The sequence below is a fragment of the Bemisia tabaci genome, chromosome 2 (assembly GCF_918797505.1).
Source record: "Bemisia tabaci chromosome 2, PGI_BMITA_v3".
Lineage (NCBI taxonomy): Eukaryota > Metazoa > Arthropoda > Insecta > Hemiptera > Aleyrodidae > Bemisia > Bemisia tabaci.
Window position 1 is genome coordinate 18758854 of NC_092794.1, and position 7286 is coordinate 18766139.

The following is a 7286-nucleotide window of genomic DNA, read 5'->3' on the forward strand; positions in this document are numbered from 1 at the left end:
GAAGCTGATCTTCATGTGTTGGATTTCTAATATTCTTTCCTTTTTTTACCTCTTTAAACGAGTAAAATGATTGGTTCTGATTCCCAATTAGGCGGTGTTTCATTTGAACTCTCAATTAAAGGTATCCATAATCGATAAAAAGGGTATTTTTACAGCTAAGTGATAATTAATTTGGAGGGTATGGATTCGATCTACACGAAAGTATGTCGATCGCATCTGTGTCTATCGATTTATGTTTTAATTTTCGATCGAATCCACATCCTCCGATAACGTAAAGGGTATGTTCGATTGTGAATGATCGTGAATGATCGATTATCGATATTTCCCCATTTGGAGCTATGGTAGAGAATCAATTATTAAGGAGTTCGTTGCGAGCACCTTGTTTATCGATCCTCTTCCTGGGTTCACATGGCAAAACGATCGATACATCGCAAAGCACCGCGTGGCACGAATATAGCAACGTTGACTCGCATCGCAAGAGGTGTTCACCGAAAATGGAATCTTTGTTTTCTAGACCCACGAGTGCTCGCTGTGGCTCATTTATTCGTAGTCGCACGAGAGACGCGGATCATTGCCATCAAATGCAGCAGCGCAGATCTTTAAAAGGAGTTTATTTTTAAGACCGCATCGAACTGCCGGAACGCGGTAGCAAATCGTAGGGATTGCGGGGCGTGTTCGGCCCCTTCTGCGGTGATAGCGAAGAGAGCAGTAAGTACATTTCTATATGAGCCATGATTAGCACATGCTTTTATGCGTCTCGGGGTTCATCCCAGCATGCACTTACTGCGCTCTTCGCTAACACGGGAGCTTTGATCCGAGCACACCGCGACAACCGGAGATTAATGCACTTCAGGGATGCCAATTTTTATTGCATTTCCTCTACACTGAAAAAAAAAAACACATTGGATCTAGAGTCCAGACTCTTGAGAACATTGACAAGAAAAAATACTCTTGATTCAATCGGATTTAAGCTTAAATCAAAAGGAAATCCGCTCAAATTAAGAGGATTGGTTCTTGATTTCAGCTAGATTTTGATTGAATCAAGAGTACTTTTTCTTGTCGATGCTTTTAGGAGTCTGGACTGTAGATCCATGTGTTTTTTTTCCAGGGTTTCCTCTACACCGGACAAAAAAGTCGCTTGGATCTACAGTCCAGCAGGCTGATCGTTGAAATTGATAGACAGAAGCGTATAGACAAAGGAGACATAAGGGGTATGGAGCGATCCTATTTGTTAAAATGGGTGATTCTTTACAGACTAAGGTGGTAAATGATGGACTAATTATCGGGTCTCTCGTGGGTTGCCTTTAGTTAGTCTATTACCTTAGTATTTTGTCCATTGCAACCACCCGCTTCCACCAATGGGATTCCTCCATATCTTTTTTGTCGTCTTTGTCAATCGCTTTGTCTATCAATTTCATTAATCAGCAGACTCTGGAAAGCATTGATAAGAAAAAATACCCATGATTCAATCGGACTTTTTGCTTCAGTAAAAAGAAATCCGCCTACATCAAGAGGCTCGGCTCTTCGATTCAAGGGAAAATCGTATTGAATCAAGAGTATTTTTTCTTGTCCATGTTATTAAGAGTCTGGACTCTAGATTCAAGCTACTTTTTCTTTCAGAGACTGTTAAAATGCTTGTCAAAATAAATGATCAAGTCAAAATTTTCGTAAAAAAAACAGCTTACGTTCGTAAGTTTTAAGTTTCATTGTGTCATGCGGTAACTTTTTACAATAACTAGGACCGAGAGAAAAGGTATCGCCAATGGTCGAAAATTGCAGGACATTCAGTAGTTTTCCTCGTAGAAAATAAAGTATGACAGGAAGTCTGCAACGCCGCAGATACACATTTTTGCAGTTTCGCCATCGAAATGGAAATGACTACTATGTAGTGCACTAGTGCACTACCTATATCTGTAGAATGAACTGAACTCCGTCATTGATTACGCGCTGCATTTGTTGCCTACCTGGATTTTTGTAGGCGATTTTTACGGAGGCGCGTGATCTGTAGAACGAATCACGTCGTGCACCTAAATACGAGTATTTCTGAAGTAGTCCGTTTAGTTCTTTGGAATGCAAATTCAATTCATTACAATAATGCACGATATCGACGAATTTAGTGTAAATACCTGATAAATTTGGGCAACATTATTGAGCTCAAGTTAACTTCCATACCTACGTTTTGGTAAGCTTGTTTTGTGTGTCCTGTGATTCTGTGCGTTCAAAAGTGAAAGGAATAATCCTTAAACGTGAAGAGGCGAATATTGGATGACGCACGTATTGTGTGCAGAAACGTTTACCGGCAGTTAAGTAATTTTAAGAATCTTAACAGGTCCGAAGATTTCTAATACCTCCATTTTTACATTTCTGATATGTTGATACTAAGGTTCCATTTACAATCACCAATATCTCAATATTCTCTAAAGTGAACCTCCATTTTTTAGGCGCATTTGGCGCGTTGGCGCCTGTGAGTTTCGAGCACTGATCATAAAATATGACAAGTGAGACAAAGGATTGCGTTCGAATGCGTACACGTGCGTAGTAACACATCTCTCAATTATTGTTAGAAGTTATTGACGTTGCCATGTTGCCATTATTATTCAAAGGATTTTCCTGCTTGGCTGGGTTACATCAGCCAACGCATAAAGAAATTTCGGAACTAATAACAACCTGACAATTCTGTGTATGATTATAGGTACGCCACTATACGCCGCACAGTGGTCAGCAGTTTGTTCGAACGTTAATGTTTCGACACATTTCATTTTCTGCTTCCTTTTTCGAGGATTTATGGCTTACCATCCGTGACAGGGAAGAAAAAGAAGGAGAAAAATAAAATTGACAAACTTTATGAAGAAATTACGAATTGTTCTACGCCAGGAACTACGTTTTTATAGGTTTGACGAGAAGAATTTTGTAGGTAACTCGGGATTTTTTTTTTTTTTTGCTTGGAATCAGACTCCGAATTTGTTGATACGCTAAAAAAAAACTCCGGCCGTGGAAGCCGTACTAACGGGCTATATTGACGCACTGTTCGCGTTCCTGGCTCAGGGACCGAAAGTTCCGGGCGTAGTACCCGGAGCAATCGAAGCTACGGCTCCAGCACCCAGAACTTTCGGCCTCTAAGCCCGGAATAGACGCTATCTCTATACAGTCCGTAACTTTTTTTTTCAGTGTAATACCTTCTCGGTAAATGAGTGTCACCTTCCATTTGTTTTGTTAATATTTTTTAACCAAATTGAAGGTATGCTATAGTCGGTGCAACGTAGCCTGGTTTGAAATAAGAAAAAAAATAGGAAGAACAACAAAATTTTTAACAGGGTAGTAAGAATCCGTTTGATCGGGATATGTTAATGATTCATCCAGGAAAGAATTGTGCACGCGCGTCGATGGAATGTGTTGACGCAAACGCATAGCTAAAGGAAAGGCCAGGTCAAGACAATTGGACGTATTTCTATTAAACGGAACTATGTGCATTATGGCGTGAGCCGTGTTATGCGTGTATTCTTATGGGTCTCAGGGCTCATGTCTTAATGCACATAGTTCCGTTTGATAGAAATACGTCCAATTCACCGTCACGCCTTAATATAATAAACGAACCTAATGTAGGGAATTTGACAAATACTTTGGAGAATGAGATTCAGAATACTAAATTACAGCCCTCGAAATGTGACAGCATTTTGAAAAAGAGTGTACCTACCTAGTTTTGAATGCATTAAACACAGAATTTTGAGTTTCTTTGTATTTAAACTCTTAGTCCAAAAGCCAAATGACATTTTGTGACAAACTTGTGACACATAGTTTTGATCACTTCAATCGATAGCCTTACATGCACTAAAACTAAAAATGATCTTTGGCCACGTCGTAGTGTGTGCCAACACGTGACAGACAACCATGTTTCGTGTCAGTTCAGATTTAAGTTGTCAAAACTTATGTCCCAAGTTTGTCACAAAATGTCGTCGGACTCTCGGACCATCATCAAACCACTACAATTTCTCAGGTATAAGTTTGAATCGTCTGAAATGCCGCTCATGATTTTCGTAACGAGGAGTCAATACAATAGTTTAGCGTTACTTATTTTATGAACGACCCCTAAATTACATGAACTGAAATTTCGATTTGACGAACCGAATAGAAAAAAAATATAGTAGATTTCACTATACTCTGACACAGTGATCCGAGTATGGTAATTAACACCACTTTTTAGGGTAGCATTTACCATAATGTGGCAAGAATCACCTGAGTTCCGGTGAAAAGTACTGTAATACTGGTCATTTTCACTAAATAGTATCACTGTGTAAAAAATCAAGAAGACTTATTTTCAGTGAGGGATAACATGGAACACCGAATGCATCAGCTCATGTCACCGAACTTTTTTTTCAATGTAAAATACTTTTTTATCCAATTTTTTAAAAAAAAGCAGAAAATGTAAAATATTTTGAACTTTTCAGTAAAACTGCGTTGTAAAATCAAATTTTGTGATACAAATCAATGTAACGTTCGATTTTTGCCACGAGTAAATGGTCCAACGGCCCATGTGCGCTGATGCTGGACATGGACAAGACGGTTCGTCGGCTTTGCTCAGATCTCAGATAATGCGTGAGATTAACGTTGATGAGCGTTTCTCTGCCTCCGTAGAATAGAACATGCGGGAGACCTTCGCCTCATCCTTAGTTGCGTGAGAGCTCGCATTCGTTTGCTAACCTCAAAATTGGACGAGACACACAACTAGAGACGAAATACAAATCGACGGCCTACTCGTATGGTTACAATGTCTTTTTCGTAGTAACAATATTTTTGGTCCCGATAGTCAGTGTGGCATTCTTGAAAGTCAGCAACACGTTTTCTCCTTCATTTAAACGTATGTAAAACACTCGATTCTTGGTGAGGCAGCTTTACCACTCAAAAGCTATATTTTTGACAGATTTAATTGTTGCAAGATTACAAGAATCGCCCCTGCCGATAATGATGCAGCATTGTTACCTGGACTGAAACATTGCTACCAGGACTAAACCATTTGTTACTGCAGAAGTAACAAATTACAATAGGAAAGTAAGTTAGACTGAAATCCACTATGAACACTTTGAACCTTATAGAAAACAGCAGAAAACCAATTAAATTAAGGAAGATCTATATCCTTTTTCGTAAACCTCTGCATTTCTTCGCAGAGTATACTTTTAAGACATTTGGAATGAGTTTCGAAACACAGTGACTAAAATTGTACGTATAAATTTTAATTGTCGTAATTCAAAGGTAGAAAATGCCTCTATAGAGAAACTTGAATTTGATTTGAAATATCATCGCTCCTCTGACGTAAGGTCGTACCCATATTTCCACATAAGCCCCAAAAAGCATATAGTTATACGGAGAACAGGGCTCACGATGAGATTGTGATACACCCTTATGTCTGATGAGCGTCGATATGGTTCCACTTCTTCACGGAGTATTGCTGCCGAACCGCCTTACGCAACAAAATTCACGCAGTTGTAGGTTAAATTGCATATCCACTGAATAGAAGGAATTCGATTTCGATGTTGAAATCATAAAATTGGCATAGCAGAGAAGACCAGAAAAAGTGGGACTTTAATTTTCCTATTCAAATTGCACCAATTTGTTTTATTGTTACATTCCCACCTAATCTTTTTAATTGTTTTCCCACTTGCTATTATGATTATTTGTCCGTTTAAAATTTACTCAAAAATTAGATAGTACTGCTACCGAGATTCGGGAGACATACTTCCTGGGCAAAAACTTTTTAACTTTAGTTTCCTTGGACATAATGATGTTATAGCAGTCTCAGAGCGAAAAAAAAAAATTGATGTTGACAATGAGTAAAAACTGACCTTATGTTTCTTACAAAAATACTACCAGTTACAAGTTTATTGCCTTTTCTATTTCATTATTATATCAAAGCATGATGAGCACTCATTCATTTTTAAGTTCAAATCTAGTATGATATAGCTACATCCGCACATCAATAGCTGGAGTCTAAAATGTGCATTTCAGTGCAAGGTTTAAAAGTTTCTAATCCGGTTGTAACTTTTTTAAAAACAATTTCTTGGAACTTCCAGTGAATATTTCAAAACAAGTGGAGAAGAATCACAGAAACCATCACTTGATTTAATTTGAAAAAAATAAGAGAGAACTCCAGACAGAGAAAAAATATTTGATAAAAACATTAAATGTTCGATGTACCATATCAGCGATGAAATTAGACTCAAACAATACTGCCATGCTAAGGAAGAACGCCGTATAAGCCTTCAAACATTGCCAAGTGTCCTCCGATAAAAACAGAATTTACTGGGAAAATTGTTAATATCATTTTCCAAAATTTTCGGACAATTTTGCACGCAATTTAATCTAAAATATCTGAAAATTTCAAGGAAAAATATGATTGAATGTCGTCAAAATTACATGTTTTATTAAAGGAAATTTGGCAACTCTAGAATGTTCATACGACGTTCTTCCTTAGCACGGCAGAACTGGAGTCTGCTATATTTGTCGAACTATTTTTTCATTGTGCACCTGCGAAGAACTCACCTCACTTAATCCGAGGTCGTGATTTCTTCCCACCATTATTTCTTTGAAGCTTTCCCGCTTCTTCCGTTAACCGGTGTTTGAGCCCTTACTGCGGCATGGTGTGTTTTTGCGATGAATCGATTACTCTGCCATTTAAACCAATAAAAAGGATCGATTATCAGTGTATAACTTAATAATCGATTATTAGTGTGTAACTTAAAAATCGGATTACTCTGCCATTTAAACCAATAAAAAGGATCGATTATCAGTGTATAACTTAATAATCGATTATTATTGTGTAACTTGAAAATCGATTCTCCGCTACAGCTTCAAATTGGAAAATATCGATGGGCGATAACTCGCTACCGCCCTTAAGCTCGGCGACCCTTCTCTCCTCGCCCGTTTTCTCATGGAGGGGTCGTGTCATCTCAGCCCTAAATCAGGAACCTGTGTATTTGTTTATAATTTGCAACGTGCAGCAGATTATGCTATTTACACAAGGGGTTGTCTGCTCGTTCTCGGGGAGGGCGTGATATGTGCTGACGAAAATTTCCGAGTGAGTATTGCAAACAAGTTTGGGGGTGATGGGCCCGCGCTTTTTTCGATGAATCTGTGGATTGTTCGTCGAAACTCGTGCTTTGTTGTCACGTTGTCTGGTGCAATTTATTAAAAATGGGAGGTTTTTTTTTCTTACAAGATTCGGAGTTCTTTTCATAAAAACTTGATGCGCATTTGTTAAAGCCGAAGATTGAAGTACAACGTTAATTTATCTG